The 18,564-nt window shown below is 44.6% G+C and overlaps 1 long non-coding RNA gene across 4 annotated transcripts in view; it reads left to right on the top strand.

Annotated features, from left to right (window-relative positions):
* The window catches only part of LOC144782605 (uncharacterized), an 834,782-nt gene that overhangs the window by 699,117 nt on the left and 117,101 nt on the right, over positions 1-18,564 (top strand). For 2 of the 4 annotated variants that reach the window (XR_013601168.1, XR_013601167.1), the window contains exon 6: positions 15,948-16,135. The exons of the other annotated variants lie outside the window; for them this stretch is intronic. This is a non-coding gene — a long non-coding RNA (uncharacterized LOC144782605). The remainder of the gene's footprint in view (positions 1-15,947; positions 16,136-18,564) is intronic. 4 annotated transcript variants of the gene reach the window in all.

Below are 18,564 nucleotides of genomic sequence, written 5' to 3'. Positions count from 1 at the left end.
TGTTGATAGCACGGCAGCGTCATCCTCAGGCCTGCTGCCCGCAGGTGCTCTTGTAGTCACCGGCACACTTGGCATGTTAAAGAAGCGCTCAAGGGGAATGGGGTTATAGATGACTGCACCTATCTCTCGTCCTATATTATGTAGTTTTAAGGTGCCACAGACCGGAGATTCAAAGTCCCCTAAATCTCCTAGGGTAGAGATCTGTCCTTACATATACATTACATACAGAGTTGGTCCACCACACTTATGCAGTAAACTATACAATTTTATATACAAATGTCAATCATTTCAATGCAGAATCAATGTTGTTTTGATACTTCTTTCTTTATTAGATCTTCATTTAAAAGTCTGTAGCCAAAGCCAACGCGTTTCGTCCTTCATGGACTTCTTCAGGGCGAATTAACTCTGTATCGTGGAGTATCGTACACCAGTGTGTCCTCTATCCAGGGCAAGTAAAGTGTTTATAAAATCTCAGTTCGACAGGTATTCATGTTGTACTTGTACCGGCATCCACATGGAGCCGGTTAACATCCTGAGTCGAATTGTTCACTAAAAGGAACTAATCTTGAGAGTCTCTGTCATCGGGAAAGAAAATTTCCTCCTATTTACACCATTAAAACTCTTCCAAAAACGCCCAAGCCAGCCGTGATGCCAAGGAGGGGACTCTTAGAGGCTTCCACCATTAAACATTTGACCTTTTAGCTGCCTGTTCTAATTCCTGGATTTATTTCCATATGTATCTGAGCCCACATTCACACCTGGGAATGCCTCACAATTGTGCGCCTGCCCGATAGTGGCACAACCAGGAGAAACATCTTTGTTTCTCTTCGTTGTTTCCTCTTTCTAACTGCAGCACACTTAAAAAGAGGAAAATGAATCTGAGGATTGACTGTGTGCAGGAGGGGGTCTCTTCCTGCACAAAAACAATCCTGCCTGCAAGGCAGGCACGCCAGCACCACGGCGAAAGGGAGCTTGCGTTGGCACTAGGCAGCACTCAGTGCGCCCACTCAATGCGCCAGCGCAGTGAGAAAGCGGGAATATCAAGCGGGAATATCTTCATATATATGGCATATTCCTGCCCCCTCCATATGACCAAACGTTGCATCCAATGATGATAAATCGCCCCTTATTTTATTTATGCAGCAGCTTTCATTTCCAACTAATTTGTGGCTTAACATCTCTTGTGTCAGAGCTCAATATTTTTCCACAAGAACGTTTTACCTGCTGTGCGTGTTTTTTTTTCTAGAAAATTGGAACATGCTGATGACCTTTTGAGGATATGTTCCAGGAAAAAAAAGTTTTAATGTTAATTTCATATTTCTGCTCTGCTCTTTTAAGAAAAAGGAATCCAGAAACTAATAAGATGTTCCCCGACCCTAATTGGACATGTATATGTTTCTTTGAAGGCAGGAACATATAACTCATAAAGAAGGATTGTGTGTCATGGGTCACCGAAGTCGATTCCTTTTTAGGTCTCTTCTACACACAGCCTTAGCTAAGTGTTGCCAGACCTACAGTTTCCAGTACTTAACAAATACCAAGGGGCAGATTTACAAGCCCCTTACACCATTTTTGCGTCACTTTTAACATGGGAAAAGTGACGCAAAAGTGGCGCAAGGGGCTTGTAAATCTGCCCTTAAGATTGGGCTTTTGGTCAGCCCCTTGCTGTCAGGTTATGATTCAATGGATTTCCTCCGTATTCTTGTGTGTGTCCCAGCCACAACCATTTTGGTATCACACTGTCCTGATAGGATGAGTTGTATCCTTCCACTGCATAGTTGAGGGTACTCTTTTTTAATTTGCCATTGAGCACCCCATGAAAGTGCATCTGTTTCCTTTCTTTCACCCCTTTTTTCTTCTTCATCTCACATTTTCTTTTTGCTCCCACTTCCCCAACCCCCCACCCAATCTCTACCACACCCCATGTTTTTTGTTTTTTTGTGGTCTAGACTGCTAAAAAGTGCTTTTGGATCACCTACTTCCTTTACTGTGCTTTGCATGCACTTCTTTCTTACTTTCTTTTAACATATTAATTTACCGTTCTAAGATGGTCATCAGTCATGTTGGGACAGTTAATTAAAATGGTGCCTATGTCGCAACGTATGCACATGAAGAGTTATGTCTCTTAAATAGTAGGAACCAGGAGCTTTTTAAACAGGTCCTGCACATATACTCCTAAAACGTAAGATGAAAAATAAGCCAATGTGCAGTTCCTAGGTGTGCGGGAGTGTTCAGGTCTGTTATGAGGTGCCCTCACACACCCTGGGGGATGTCATGCTTCATCTTTGGGCTTGCTTCTCGTCAGGCTGCAATACCCAACGGGCACTCGCGAAGGGGCTCTTTAGCGGAGATCTTTTTTTATGAAACCGTAGGGTGTGTGAGGTTAGGTGGACAGGGTAGTGTTGTGAGTCTGCAGTGTAGTTTAAAATAGGTCTAGGGTTGCCCTTTTCAATAATTTTATTCTTAGGGTGCACTAACCTAACTAAAAATTGAAAGCCCTGCCTGGAGTTAATGGTCCTACTCGGTCTGTGTGGTGCATGGGGTCGACATGTTTCTTGCCTAAATAAGCTCCTAACGGGTCTAGTGGCAATTCTTCAGGATTGTGATATTTTGGAGAAGATAATCTCAACTCTTGCACTACTGCAATTCCAGTTCTTGACGTAGTGATGTAACCATCGTTGCTGCTGGGCACCAGGTCGATTGGCCTGGTGTAGTGAGACCTGAAAGAGAGTGTAAAGGTGAAACAGAATTAAAAAAAGGGGAGGGAGAACATAATTGCAGTGCTTGGTAATCCCATGGGGGTCTCACCGAGCTTCTAGTGAGAGAGAAAGGTAATGGATAAACTAATCCCTCGTGGAGTGCCTAGGCTTGCTACTAAAGGTACTTTCGGAGAAGCGACCAGATAGCAGCAGCATGCAGTGGATAACACATCATGTTAGCTGATTGAAAGGATCACCCTTCGATATTAAAATTCGAGGAGTGATATATTAATGCTTGTTCCATTGTCTGCCCAACGAGGAACAGGCCCAATGATGAAGCATGTCATCACCTGTGGTGTGTGAGGGCACCTCATAAGAGACCTGAACACTTCCACATACCTAGGAACTGCACATTGGCTTATTTTTCATGAAGAGTTATGGTCATGCGTCATGCCAAACACAGACACATGCATCAGTATGCATGCATGTGCAACGACGGCCATTTTTAAATGGGTTTTCTTCATCAGAACCCATTCAAAGATTGCAGCCATGCACTGGCATGCCTCCTAATGCGTGGGTACGCAGGTGTTATGACGGGATTGTACCATGTATGGTGTGAAGACATGTTCCCCTGCCCTCAGTTCCCACAGTGAGGATCTTGTATCCCGATTTTTTATGATGGTCCCTGCCTCATGTTAATATAATTTGTGCCCGAAGACCTAGACCTATCCCTTGACATGAGTTAGGTGCGGGACCTGTACTGTGACCCAGTTAAGCGTCCCCTCGTTGATTGACAGTGTCCCACTGTCCCTGCAATGGGTTTAGCCTAGTGAACAGTAAAGGCAGCATATTATGTTTTGTAAATCAGTAGTTGTGACCAGCTTGTGCAAAGTTCTACTTTCATGAGCTAAGCCAAATCCTAATTGTGAGAAAAGTGGTTTATTATATGATTAGCTTGTGACACCTCACCATATAATAAACTCACTACCTTTACTGGGTCCAGACAGATTGGTTTGAAAAACCTCAGATCAACCCTGGGAATTTGTGGTTCCGAGCAGTGAGGATTTATCAAAGGAACAAGTGTAAAGCATTAAGAAGTACTAAACAGTCAAACCAGAAAGCAACAATGCAAGATAAAAATCTGACACCAATTTTTAAAAATAGTTTGTATTTTGATCTTCAAAATTTCATTTCAATAACAGAAATCCACAGGTGGGTTCCAGAGATATAATTTTTTTAAGGAACTGCTTTTTCATTCAATGCAATAAATCATTGTAATGAACTGTGCTTGCACTCACATTTTGCAATCTCTGGAAAACAATTATAAAGTTATAAAGAACTTGTCTGGCCCGCTGAGGGCAACCAAGCCCTTGCAGGGAGCGAGTAACAGGGGTACAAATGGCTTGGTTGGACAGTACCTCGCTGTTAAAGTAGTTTCAGTCCAGTTCACGCTCTACGAGAGGCCCACCCTAAACTTTATGGAGTGGTTGTGATGCAGGAGATGTAGGATGCTGAAGGATGATGAGGATGCTGATCCAGTGACGAGGGTCTTTCTGGAGCCGCCCTTCAGGCCACAAACATTGTGGGCTGACTTTGGCCACAGGGTTGATATCCCTTAAAGTCCAGTTGAATTCAGCAAAAAACAGTTGCCATTGGTCTGCTGGTCTCTGGTTACAGCGAAACCAACTCTTCCCTTTAACTGGTAATAATTTATATCTTGGGTGACCAAACTGCACTACTCTCCCAGGTCCAGCAGATTTGAGCGCAACTTTTGAGGGTTGCACATTTACAGTCTGCGGCAGTCAGGCATTCTTGGCTAGCAACTGCCCAAGGCAGGTTTCTTCCTTCAGCTTTTGTGGTTCTGTATCTGTAACAGGAAGTCAGCCAACTGGTTATTGGAGTCACCTCTTCTGTCTGAGGCTCGGGGTCATTTCTCCTTGAGCAGGGCACGTCAGGCAAGGTCCTCTCTTTGCTGGCCCAAAGAGCAATAGGTGCAGTCCAGTCTTGGTGCAGCCTCTCTTTGCTGGGTCCAGGGACCAGCAGGGCAGTCCTTCTTTGGTCCCTCTTCAGTGCGGATGAGATCTGAGGTCTGGGTCTCAGCGGTGCCACTTTTATGCCTAGGTTGTGACTTAGGGTGTGTGACAACTACCAGGTCTCCTCCCTCCTAGTGGTGACTTCCTGTGAAGTGTAGCAACTAGCTATCCCAGACTGTACTATTCTACCCATTCCGAAGATGGCAGAACCCTTCTCTTGGTGTGTGGAGCTCCCTAGCCCACCCCTGAGGTGTGGCAACCTGGGGCTACATGTCCATGGAAACAAAACAGTCTGGACACTGTTTTGTCCTGTCTATCCCTGGCGCCAACCTGTCTGTAAGAACTAAAGAGCACCCCCTCTTGTGTTTTCACCATTTGTCCTTCAAAGATGGCTTTCCCTTTGAAGTTTGCGTTTTGGGCTCACACCGTGTTTGGCCTTCCTGCCAGCAAGAAGTCACACCACTTCCAACAGCAGGCCCTTTGTGTTCTTTCCTGCGAGTCATTCACACGTCCTTCCAGGATGGCAGCAGGCTGTTTGTGACCAGCAACAGTAAAAAGTAACTGGAAAACGTTGGACAACAATAGCTACTTACTAAAGTTGTCATATGGCCATAAGTTACATTAAATTTGACTTTACCATCCTAGCATCATATTTAATAGTCATTGAGACGTTAGCACTGCTGAACTGCCAAAGTCTAACTCTGTACTCGGCAATGGGGCTGCTAGCCTTTTCACAGTAAAACCAACAATGCAGGTTTTTAATTCCAGGACATGTAAAGTCAAGAAACACATTTTCAAATTTTTTGCATAATCACGATGCCTTTAGGGTTCAATAAGCCTGCCTTAGGGGTCACTAATAAATGTTTTTTTAAAGGTTTGGGCTCTCTCCTTGTCTTTGCTTTGAATGGCAAAGTTGAGTTAGGAATCGAAAACTCCTCTACCAGCAAGCAATTGCGGGCTTGGAGTCAAATGTTGCTTTGTCACACTCATGGGAGCACAATAAGTGCTGCAGTCCTTGAAGGACACTTTAACTTACAAGCCTGGGGTACCCTTGTACCATATTCTGGAGATTTATGGTTAAGTTAACTTAGTCCAATTGTGGGTGAACCAGACAAATACCTTTTAATGGTCAGAACACTAGCACTGAGGTCTGGTTAGCAGGCCTCAGTGAACCTTCAGAGGCAAAAAACTAGAAGCATTAGTCTAAAACATTGTAAGTGACCATGCAAAAAGAGGCATTTCCTTGTATTAATGCCAATCTCCCAAGTGAATGTTGTACATGTGCATGACCTGTGTAATACACTGGGTGCATGAATAGGTCAGAGTAATGGGGTCCTAAGGGGTCCATGTTAGAAGCCCCTGGCCTGTTCATGTGCACAAGATGGAGGTGAGGTTGTTTTCCCAGTGGAAGTGTAATGATGACATTCTTGAAGCAGGACGGAGAACTAGACACTGAAGTGGGGAATATTGTTGGAGCCCTTTTGCTGAGAGGGGTTGCTGAGTAGTCTTCCTGAGCACTGCAATTTAGCAGATGGTGGGGTGAAGAGTGGGACTGCAGTTGTTCAGAGTATGAAGGGTCCTATAGGCAAGGCCAGCCTTTTGTTTCTTTAATTATCACTATTCAGAGTGTCTGTTGAGAAAGCTCATATCACATTTTTCTGACTCTGTGGTTGTTACTCCAGCCTACCTGCTGTGATGAGCATCACCCAACACAAAGGCTGCCTGGAGAACAGCCTAGAAAATCCAGATGAAAGATCCAATCCAAACCCGCTTTTAAAGTGCAGAGAATCAACATCCTGGTCTAATTTCACAATATTAAAATGGGAGCCATTGGGCCACTTGTTTTATTTCCAATGTTTCTCTGACCAAGAAAGGGTGTAGTCCAGGGACTGTTGTGCCACCAGGGCCCTGTTTTCCTGATAGCCAACTCACCAGAGGTGAGGGATCATCACCTAGAGTCTGCCCAGGAAAATAAAGAGAGCAACATGTGTGCTCCAGGAACCATAATGTATCTCAATGAGCACTTAGCACTGAAGCAACACCGTACAGGTTGGCCTGAGCAGACCATGCTGCTGAGACATCATGGAGTTGTGTGTGAGTGGATTATGCGACTACAACATCATGAACTGTGCCTGAGCGGACTGGACCACCGTGGCTTTGAACTGTACCTGAGCTGAATGTGCCACTAACCCAGCAACATGAGCCGTGGAAGAGTGTGCTGCTAGGAGAAGAATGCCTCAAGACAGCCCCATGACCCTAGACTCCACAGCCCACCACCACATTCACCTGAAGCTCAGTAGTGGGTTTACAATCAACTGGAAATCTGCAAAGATGGTAGAACCTGCACAAACTCCAGGTGGCGGCCTCTGCAGCTACCTTCTGCAGACTTTGCTGAGTGCCCGAGTATTCAAAGACAGCACATTGCCTCCCCAAAGAAGGAAAAAGAGACAGCCGTGTGCTGTGGGTCCCTGCCATGGTCTAAGAGAATACACAACTAAGCAGTGGTCAGATAAGGAAAAGTGGGATTAATAAGAGTAACTGAGGGGCATATTACCAAGCAATAGCGATAATTATCGCTATTGCTTGGTTAGAGACAAAAATTTACAGCTGAGCTGCGACGATTTTTATCGCAGATAAACCTTGGTATTACCAAGGTTTATCGCAAATGCGATAAAAAACGGCCACAATGCATGAATATCGCTGAAAAGTCAGCGATATTCATGCATTACCGCGCTAATGCTCTTAGCCATGTTATCCACCTCCCATTGGATAACATGGCTAAGAACTGCTCAGGGCAGGTGTTAGCTTTTGGAGATATTCGCGCTTAGCGCGAATATCTCCAAAAGTTGGTAATAGGAGATAGCAATGTTAGCGACTGTTTCCAGTCGCTAACATCTTGGCACGCCCACTTTGCATGTCATTAGTGATAAATATCACTGACATGCAAAGTGGGGCCCAAGATGGTCGCTATCTCCTACTAGCTGTCGCTAACTGGTGTTAGCGACAGCTAGGTAATAGGGAGATAATTTTATCTCCGCTTTCTTGGCTTTTAAAGCCAAAAAAGCAGAGATAAACCCCCTTGATAATATGCCCCTGAGTGCATAAACTCAACGCTTAACAAATACAGTATTGTCAATACGAAAGCAAGTTGTCTTACGACTTGTCCCTGCCACCACTGGGACTGCTCCCCATCCCTCGAAAGGCTGGGTCTCCTCAGATGTCCCTGGCTGGCTGGCTGGTGCTTGTTGTGGCACTATTGGTCTGTGAGCCTAGAGAAAAACACAAGGCACCAATTGTAGATACCAGATTAGCCACTTAAGTAATTTTTTATTTTGCACAAGGTACAACAGCAATATGTCACTACAGTTAGGTTTGCTATCTATCAGTATCTTCTATCAAAAGTGTCACTTTGGAAGGTTTGTTGGTTGATAACATTTTAAAAACCAAGGGGCAGATTTAAAAGCCCCATGCGCCGCTGGTGCATCACATTGCATGACGCACCGGTGGCGCAGCCTGCTAAGGGATATTTACAAGCACAGGTAAAGTCACCCTGCGTGACTTAACCTGTGCTTGTAAATGTCGCCCCTGTTCATGCAACACTGCGTGTTATGGGAGGGACATGGGTGTTGCAGTGGGTGTTCCCACGCAACACCCATGTCCACTGATGCATTACCAGATTTACCAAAAAACATAAACCTGGAAATGCGTCAGTTTGCTGCGCGTAACGAGGAGAAATGTTTTCATTTCTCCTCGTTTTTTCCTCTTTCAATGCATTCTGCATTCTACAGCACGCATTGAAAGAGGAAAATGCCTGCAGTGATTGCTTTTGTGCAGGAAGAGGCACCTTCCGTCACAAAAGCAATCTCCCCATGGCGCTGGCATCCGTACACCATGGTGCTAGGGTGCCTGCGCCGACGGATGGCAGCTGTTTCTGCGCCAGTGCAGGGGAGGGCACAGGAATGCGACATATCATTGTAGATATGTTGCATTCCTGTGCTCTTAAAGTGCTGCAGCGTGGCGCACTGAATACCGGAAATGAGTGAGGGGCCTAACCCCACCCAGTTTGTGGAAGAATGGCTGCGAGAGCATGTAGTTAAGGAGGGCCTCATGGAACTCTATAGTGTGGAGAGGGCGCATAGGGTGCCGCCCAGGCCTCCCCTTCCGGGAGCGCCGCCCAGACCACTGATAGCACGAGAGAGAAGGCTCCTCTCTGCTTTGAGAATAACATGATCTCTCTATACACGGATTTTACGTTGGCGGTTCAGAAAGTGAGAGCCACTTTCCAAGACATTAAAAAGAAACTGAGAGCGCGCAACCTGAAATACGCTTCACTTTTTCCAACCCATTTGAAAGTCATTTTTGGCCAAAAGTCTATATTTTTTGATAATCCTGAGGAAGTGGCAGACTGGTTGGAAATTACCCTCACGCCTCCTGTATCTCAGAATTCGCTCCCGCCAAGCCAGTCCGCACGATCCTTGTCATAACGTGAGGATGCAGCCAGCATGGAGGAGACTCACGCCGTGGAGATGGATCTGATGTGAGCCCATCTTTGGAACAGATCTCAGACAGCCAGAGAGATGCTCTCCTGATGGTGGCAGCCCTGGCGGAACATGATGATCAGTCCCGAGCTGTATCTGTACACTCTTCAGATGATGCCACAGTTCGTTCTGACTCTGAAACCAGTCTGACATTATTTCCATTAGTTACTCCACAGACTACGTATGACTATTAAGGTAGTATGCTGGGCCCTCCGGAAGTTGGTATAGTATGAAGTACTGATCAGTATGATTTGACATCTGCAATGACACTTGATGGTCCAGTTCTCTATGTTTATTTCATGATGATAGGGCTTGTGCTGGAGTGATGAGAACAATGTAACTGCATACAGGGTAATGTATGTTAAGAACGTGGTGGTTGCCACCCCCCCTTTGGCGACTGCACTAGGGTACTGTTTATTTAGAGTTCCTGTTGAACTATTTTTCATGGTTTGGTTCGCTGATGTTTTATGGGGGAACCTAGTATTGGGGTGTTTTCATAGTTACACAGGCTCAGCTACAGATTACATGACACCAGATTGGCTTAGTATCCTATATGTTCATGGCAGATCACCCTACTTAGGATCTGATGACACATCCTAACAGATATAAGTACAGCTCATGGAATGTAAGAGGGCTGGGCTCCGTTCATAAAAGGCATAGGTAGTTGGCGCAGCTAAACAGATGAAAAGTTAATATTGCATTTCTCCAGGAAACCCACCTGAACCATGATGAAGCAGTTAAACTGCAAAAGAAATGGCGAGGACAACTGTTTTTACGTCCTACTTGGCCTTTGCATGTGGGGCTGCGATATGGCTTAGGAATAGTACCCCTTTCAAGTTAATAGAGCAGAAGATTGACTCAAATGGCAGATCTGTCTGAATACATGGATTACTAGATGGGGAGCACATTGTGATGGGAAGCATATACGCTCCAAACACTGACCAAGACAAATTCCTGGAGGTCCTTAGCACGATATTAGTGGGCTGGGAAGAATATCCCTGAATACTGGGTGGCGATTTTAATGCAGCGCTTGATGTTGATCTGGATAGGTCGCGCCCTCCCTTACACAAATCGGGATGTAGGAAGTTGGCGGAAGCACTAAAAGGATGGGCAGATGGGTGGGGGATAGGGGATACATGGCGTGTGGCACATCCCATTAGCAGGGAATACGCCTTCTACTCACCACTACACAGGTTACATACCCGAATTGACAGAATATTCTGCTCCTTGACTTTACTTGGCTTCGTCAGCGACTCAACACAATTTGGGCAAAACACTATCATATCATAATCTCATAGAATTTACACTCCAGGATTCCTACCCTGGTACTGACTTGAAAATTGCAGCCCCTGGTCTTAGAAGACCTGGTCATTCGTAATGCACTTTCCACGGCCATAGACAATTATTTCTTTGAAAATTCAGATATAGCAACCACGCGTCAAATCGAGTGGGATGCCTTTAAAACTGTAATACGAGGGGTAGCAATTAGCACGAAAGCAGGAGCATGGCTTGCCCTCATTGAACAACTCACAGAGGTCGAAAATCGCCTGGGTAGGCTAGAGCAGGAAGCTGTACTGAACAAAGCACAACAGACACAGTTGGAAGACGCGCATATAAGACACGCAGAACTCTTAGAAGACCTGCGCATCCTAGACTATCGTCTTTACACTCAGAAACAACATGCCACAGCAGATAGAGTGGAACCACTACTTGATAAAATTATTAAAGACTCCCCGTCGGTGTCTCCTGTTCTAGAGATCCGGAATATGGAGGGTGATACAGTTTAAACACAACTAGAAATAAAAATCCAAAGAAAAATGTTCCACAGCGGATCTTGTAGACAGCACCTCTATTTTCCGATGTCCCTCTAATATCCAATTTGGTGTTGTGCTGATAACCTCCAGGACCTGCTGCGGTTTTGGTCCTACTGGAAATCCAGACAAAGACTTAAGAAACAGAACAGAGGCAGCACCAAGGATCGCCGATTGAATCCGTCATGGGGACATCGCTCTGAGAAGGGGCTCTTCAGCAATTTTGGTGGCAGCTTATTATGGTCTGCGCATTTACTGTTCTTTGGATACCAGAAATTTTACACTAATTTTTGGAACTACTTGGAAGAATTGTGTCTTTTAAATATATACCCTTGACGTGGCTAAAATATTATCCGGATATCGAAAGTTTGCCATAGGCTTCTGTACTGTTTAGATCGAACGACTCCATTGACGTTATTCATCGTCGCTTCAAGTTCTGACCAACATACTTGCCCTGACGAAGCTCCCATGGTTGGGGAGCGAAACGCGTTGGCTGTCCTATAAATGAGAAAAATAAAAGAATTTATTTATTGACACTACATGGTCCTGGCTACTTTATCCTTGGTGCTGCCTCTGTTCTGTTTCTTACAACTAGAAATAAACGCTGCTTTTAAAAACTATTATGAGAAATTATATGAGAAACTGGCAGACTTTACTGACGTAGACTTTGAGCCCTTCTTTGACGGTCTGCAGCTCCCACACTTATTACAAAACCACAAAGAGGAACTGGGGCAGCCGGTGACTAGCATGGAAATTCAAGGGCGATTCACACTTTGCCTCATAATAAAGTACCAGGAGGTGATGGTCTGCCCATTGAATTTTCTGCAACATACTCTGACTTATTGGTACCTCACTTACATCGGTTGTATCAGACATCCTAAGATACTGGTACACTTCCCCTTACCACACTACAGGTGACAGTGGTCTCGCTTCTGAAGTCGGGCCGAGATACTACGGATATGGCTGGATACAGGCCCTTCTCCCTTTTAAATATGAACTATAAAATATTGAGTAAATTATTGGCGCATAGACTCTGCCAGTTTATACCGCAGTTGATACACAATGATCAATGCAGCTTTCTCCCGGGCAGAAGCATGGCGCTCAATATTAGGCGATTGCACCAAATAATGGCACATGCGCCGACAACAGCCAATGCAAGGGGGTGCATTTCGCTTGATCTATGTCAAGCCTTTGATTCCCTACACTGGCACTATATGGTCTAAGCCTTTTGCAGATTTGGCATCCCAAAGGAATATATAAGGTGGGTAAGACTGTTGTACCTGAACCCCACGGTGTGTGCACGTACAGAATAGCATATTTTGCAGCAGTACAGTGCTGAAAGGGGTACCAGGCAGGGTTGCCCGCTATCGCCCTTATTATTCATCTTGGCTTTGGAGCCTCTCCTGTATAAACTTCGTAATATAACGGGCATAAGGGGATTGAAATGGGACCCAGCACACATACTGTCTCTGCATATGGGGATGATTTAATTTTATATTTCAAAAACTTGGACGAGGATTATGAACCTATACCTTCCACCTTTGATACGTTCCAGCGGCTTTCTGGTCTCGAGATAAATGAGAACAAGTCCTATGTCTACTTCTTGCCTGACACAACATGTAGCGGTCCCAGGTGTTTCGGGAAGGTGACGTTTCAAATAGCACCTAATACCTTCAAATATCTAGAAAATCCAAGTATACAGGGACACGACAGATCTTCTAAATGGTAACTTAAACCGTACTATAGCTGCACTCAAGCCCCAAATAAAATTCTGTACATCCCTGCCTATATCGGTGGCGGGTAAGGTGGCAATAGCCAAAATGGTGATGCTCCCTAGATTGTTATAATATTTCGCTAACTTGCCCTTTATAGTCCCGGCACAGGTATTTAAATTATTGACCTCCCTATTGATAGATTTATTCTGGAGAAAAGGTTGCAGGCGTATTGGAATCGCGAAGCTACAATTAGACACAAAACAAGGGGGAATGGGGGCCATGGACCTGAAAGCTTATTGTTACGTGAGCCAGCTGCAATGGCTAGCATACTGGGTGGCGGGCCGTAATTTACAAAAGATTGTTTTGTCTCGACAGTCATGGGAAAGAGGAGACTTACATACACTCTTATTACCAAACAGTAAGATACCACCGACGGCACCCCATTTATTAAGACGTGCCTTGTTATATTGGAGAAATGCTTTGAGATACACCAAAACGGTAGCTCCATATGCCCCCACAATTTCCCTTTTGGGAATAGCCTCGCAGTCGGGTACTGTTACTAGTAGAAGAATATTGGTTTGGGGGGACGCGCGAGTGAACACGGTGGGTATGCTCTTTCTGGACGGTGTCCAGATGCCTCACAATGTCTTTGTCCGAGAGCATGGAGTGCCAAATACACTGTTTCTCCTGCACGCTAGTGTTTCTCGATACATACGCACCACTTGGGCTCCAGAGGGGATAGAACCAGTAACGCACACACAGTACTCACTATGCAATATTTGATGGGAAACAGGCGCCATTTAACAAGATGGCTGTACAGAGGGATCCGCACGATAGCAGCAGTGCCACTCCAACCTCTCCACAGCAGGTGGGATGTGGACATGGGCAGCGTGCTCACTGACAAAGAATGGGACACTATCTTGGAATACCCAAGGAAAGTATCAAGGAATCCTACATTAAAGTTTATACAGCTCATGCTCCTACATAGCTTTGGAGCTGCCCAAAACTCAGAAACTACAGGCGTCCGTATGTAAGATGCTGTAGTATGGCCTAGGGCCTGCTTTGCGTGCATGTTATGTTAGCATGGCTTATTAGAAGTTTAAATGCCATTTTCCCTTTGGCTGCTTTTGCACACGACACTGCATAGCTGTTTCTGTACGTTAGCCTTCACGAAGGTCTACACATGAGAAAAGGTTTGTTTTTCGACATCTGTAGACTTACATCATGCCCCTAGTCTGAACAGTGAGTGCTGAGCCGTCAAGGTTATCAAAACATGTTAGCTGTTTTTCGACATGTCCGGGTATCGCTCTCTAGGCACAACAGTTTGGCAGCTGTGAGCCAAGTAAGATTCTGGCATCCTTATTATCACACACTCGCCATGATTTCACACACTTGGAAGATTCCTTTTCCAGGGATGCAGAGAGCCTTGCTGATCCAGATGTAATTTACTCTTACTGAGAGGAAAGGTAATGGGGTCCCCCAAAACAAGCCCAAGAGACCTTTTTTAGTTTATAATACATGGATGTATGACGTTACAACGCATACTTTTACAACGCCTACCTTTACATCACAAGTTTTACAACGCATACCATTACAACGCATAGTGCTTTTAGGCGCTGGATAGTGAATAGTTTAATTTACTATTCCAACTCCAGTCCCCGTGGATAGTAGGGAAGGTGTTGGATAGTCTATTAAACCTATTCCCTATCCTAGAGCACCCCCCAGCGCAATGCGTTGTAATGATTTGCGTTGTAAAAGTTGCGTCGAAAAGGCACTGCGTGGTAAAAGTTGCGTTGTAAAGGATGTATACCATAATACATAGTTCCTATATAGGGAGGGTGTTAAAACTAGGCGCTATAGGACCTGTTTTCACTATCATTGTAATATGATTCCTCCTTTTGTATTTTATGGAATTGTAACCATGCTGACCATTTTATTCTTAATCATATGTCTGCTTATGTTGGCTAAAATACTGCACATGAGATCACGTCGTTAAAATAAATATTTTAACCTTAATGTGTCTCTTTTTTACTCTTATTGTGGACTGGTATGAGAGTATAACAAAATAGTGTTCTCACTTCCCAACATTCCTGAAATGGTCCTAAGTCGAATGTTCTAGGTTGTCTAATCAATGGTTACTGTGCTATAGGACGAAGAGCTAATGTGACACTGATGCTAGCTGGTTGAGTTTTTGTAGGTACGAAGGTGAGTTTCTGGTACACCACAATTCACTGACGTCCTAGGTCTCTGTGCACAGTTCTGTGTATGAGCAGGATACTTGCAACACTGAAGGACATCGCTCCGGTGCGCAATAATGATGTGCTGGAGTACTGCCAACTGAGGTTGGGTCCAAAAGGGGAGAAGGGAAACCCTGTTAACAAATTTGCTAATCTCGTCTTAATATTAGCTAAGCATAACATCACCATGAGATGGAAGACCGCCAAACCGCCATCACTACAGGAATGGCTCAGTGAAATGGTTAGATAGGGCAGGGCAGAGGGTGCTGAGCTGCAGAGGGAAGAACACAGAGGATTGCGTAAAAAAAACACTTCTATGGAATGGAATGTGTTGTTGGAAGAATTTATTGCTGTTGACGTGCAAACGTGCTGATGGATTCCTCATACACCCCCTCGAGCGAAAGCTAAGGACAGTTTTCGTGAAGTACGTCTTAATTGTACAATGATGATTGCTGTTACAGCGTGATGTGTTGGATCTCCATGATTATGTTGTATTGGTGTGGGTCAACTAGATGTGTAGGATTCAGGCTGAGTCTATGGAGGGGAGGGGAGTGGGTATAGAGGTTAGTTTAGTTGTTCTTAATGGAAGAGACATGGTTACCAAGGACTGTTACCTTGAACAGGTATATAGCATTAAGTGGCCAATTGAGTTGGGATCATATGGAACAACGTCCGCGGAGAAGTTTAGAGAAATGCTACCTTCACTTGTTATATGTCAACTGCTGATCAGTTATAAACTTGGGGCTCTACATTGCTATATGCTTGCACTGCTGTTTTTTTATGGGATTCTCCATGATGACATGTAAAACTACCAGCTAATGTCTTCTGGTAAAATCAATACAATATGTAAAAAAAGAAATATGTTGGCTTGCCACATTTACTCCATAATTAACCCATTGCTGCATAACTTGCAGGTTTCAGCAAAGAAATGCTTCTAGCTGAAAGGAGTCCAAACCTATTAAGTACTGAAAATCGACTGAAATGCAGCTCACAACAGACTGCAGAAAATGAATTGCATTTTTTGCCCATTAATCGCGGTCTTCAAGCATTAAAGAGGTGAAAAGTCTACAGAGATAATGTTAATCTAATGGACTCGTCAAAGGTAAAACGTAAGCACTGAAATGCAATTTAAACAAGGTGAAAAGAATGATTCATTATTTGTCATAAAACATTTTATCTTTCACAAAAAAAAGTATATTGCCTTGATGGGTATGTTCCATGTGCAAGCCAGTATAATGTGCACATCCCATGTCTTTGACCCCCTCAAGCCTTTGGGCCCCATACAGGTGGACGTTAAAGTCTCCTGCAATAAAAATGTTAGAACAGCTCTGGATCGTATTTCTCTGAGATATTACATACTTCAGGCAGGGAGGTACCACGTTGCAAAAATGTAAGAGCAGTAACTTATTAAACCTTCTAGATAACAACAATGCCTGTAAGGTAGGAAATTCTGGGGGCAACATAGCAAGACTGCCTTGGACGACTAAAGAAACAAAGCTAAACAAACCCCCTTGGCTCTTCCCACAGTAGAAGGGATGGTTGGCACAAAAAAAGGTTTTATGGCCTTCCAGAAAATAACAGTTTTTGGTCGTCCAAGTCTCCTGGAGGCAGATCATATCAAACCTTCTTATGAGGAGTACCCAATCTGGATCATCAAACTTACTCGCCAGCCCTTCAACGTTCCAATAAATAACATTACACACATTATGGTCTGGATAATCCAGACCCAAAGCTCAGCGGGGCACTGTGTTGAGAGGATGTTTGGCTCAGGTGCGACTATATATCTATCTACATATATATGTTTATTATATATTATATATATATATGATTATATTACAAACCTTTGAGGCGGGTAATCTCAGGAACCACAGCACCAATCACAACACCCAATACAGCATTGGAAAGGGCAGTTGCAGCAGAAGGACATAGGCTATACAGATGCCCACCATATACATTTGAAAGGTAAAAGAACCTTACCAGTAAAGTAGTCCCTTGTGGGCGTGGGCGTGGGCGGGGCGCGGCATGACGACAAAAAAAAAGCGTTCCTTAAACGTGTGCGTTGTGCTGGGGACATGTGCTGGGAGCGTGAACAAGGCCAATGGGCGTGTCAATTGCAATTGCGCGGCACCAAGGGGTGTGGCCAATGGGCGCGACAACCGGCAACAATCGCGCGGCACATCCCCCCCAAAAAAACGTGCCTTGAGGGCGTGTGGAAAACAAATGTGTGCGTTGGGCCGGGGGCGTGGCCAAGGCCAATGGGTGCGGCAATTGAGTGGGAGCAAGGGGCGTGGCCAATGGGCACGGCAATTGCCGGGGCTTTGGCGGGGGCAGACACGACTGATCATGCCTGCGGGGACAATAACTGCACAGTATCCTGTGCGCTGTCAGCCAGTCAACTCTCTGCATAAAGGACGGTGCATGCGGGGACACTAACTGCAGCGTCTCCTGCGCGCTGTCACATACTCAACTCTCTGCATAAACGAATTGACACCAGGCGCACAACATCAACCAGGGCTGGAGCCGGGCTCAGGCGGCAGATGACGCGACTAAGCGCGCCTGCTGGGACACTAACCTTTGAACTGACTACAGTTTCCCACACGCGCAGCGTCTCCAGCGAGCGCTGTCACCCACTCAACTCTCTGCATCAACGACTTTACACCACAAGCACAACATCAAACAAAACTGGAGCCGGGTCTCAAGCGGGGGATGACACGATTCAGCGTGCCTGCGGGGACCCGAAATTTACAACTGAATGCAATTTCACACACACTTACCTACGGAAGTGGAGTACGTACACACTAGAGACATCTGCTAATACTTCTTACTCCGAGGTACACACAGTATCTGCACACACATGCCTAACTATTGTGACACTTCATGCTAAAAATGTGTCTACCGCGATATTTAAAATAAATTTCCCTTGCCTATTACACACATTGCACACATTCTATTTCATACCCGGACAACGTCGGAACGGGCTGCTGTTATATATATATACACTCACACACAAATATATATGCACAGCAAATCCTCGAACCTCCACGGCAGCAGTGCAGCGAAAGAAGAGAGCAGACCGCACGTTTTCAGGCAGGATGTTAAAATTTATTTACGACCTTTTCAGATGACGCGTTTCGAGTACCATGTACTCTTGTTCACACACCGTTAGAACAGTCGGCCTGTTATTTATATACGCTTTTTTTCCCCTGACCCTTCCTAAGGGCCACACCTCCTGTCAAACATCACATGACAGTGAACATAAACATAGAAAAGGGTGCTTGATTTAAGATAGGAAAACAGACGATAATTCTTGTTGTAAATGCTTGACCACAACATAGCATGAAAAATAATACAGTCTGCAAAACAAGATAAATCTGTTTACAAAATTTATATTACGTCATGAAAATGATTTAATGAAAAAATGTATATTCTAACATTTGATAAATCTATTTTTTATATATATATTATTCCTCTCTCTGCCTTTTCTTTTAAATCATTGCACGAATCTCCTAGAAGGTCTTTTCACATATCCTG

Source organism: Lissotriton helveticus, chromosome 9, assembly GCF_964261635.1.
Source record: "Lissotriton helveticus chromosome 9, aLisHel1.1, whole genome shotgun sequence".
In the NCBI taxonomy this organism is placed as follows: domain Eukaryota; kingdom Metazoa; phylum Chordata; class Amphibia; order Caudata; family Salamandridae; genus Lissotriton; species Lissotriton helveticus.
The sequence above is the reverse complement of the archived record's forward strand: the minus strand, read 5'-3'. Positions and strand labels throughout refer to the sequence as shown.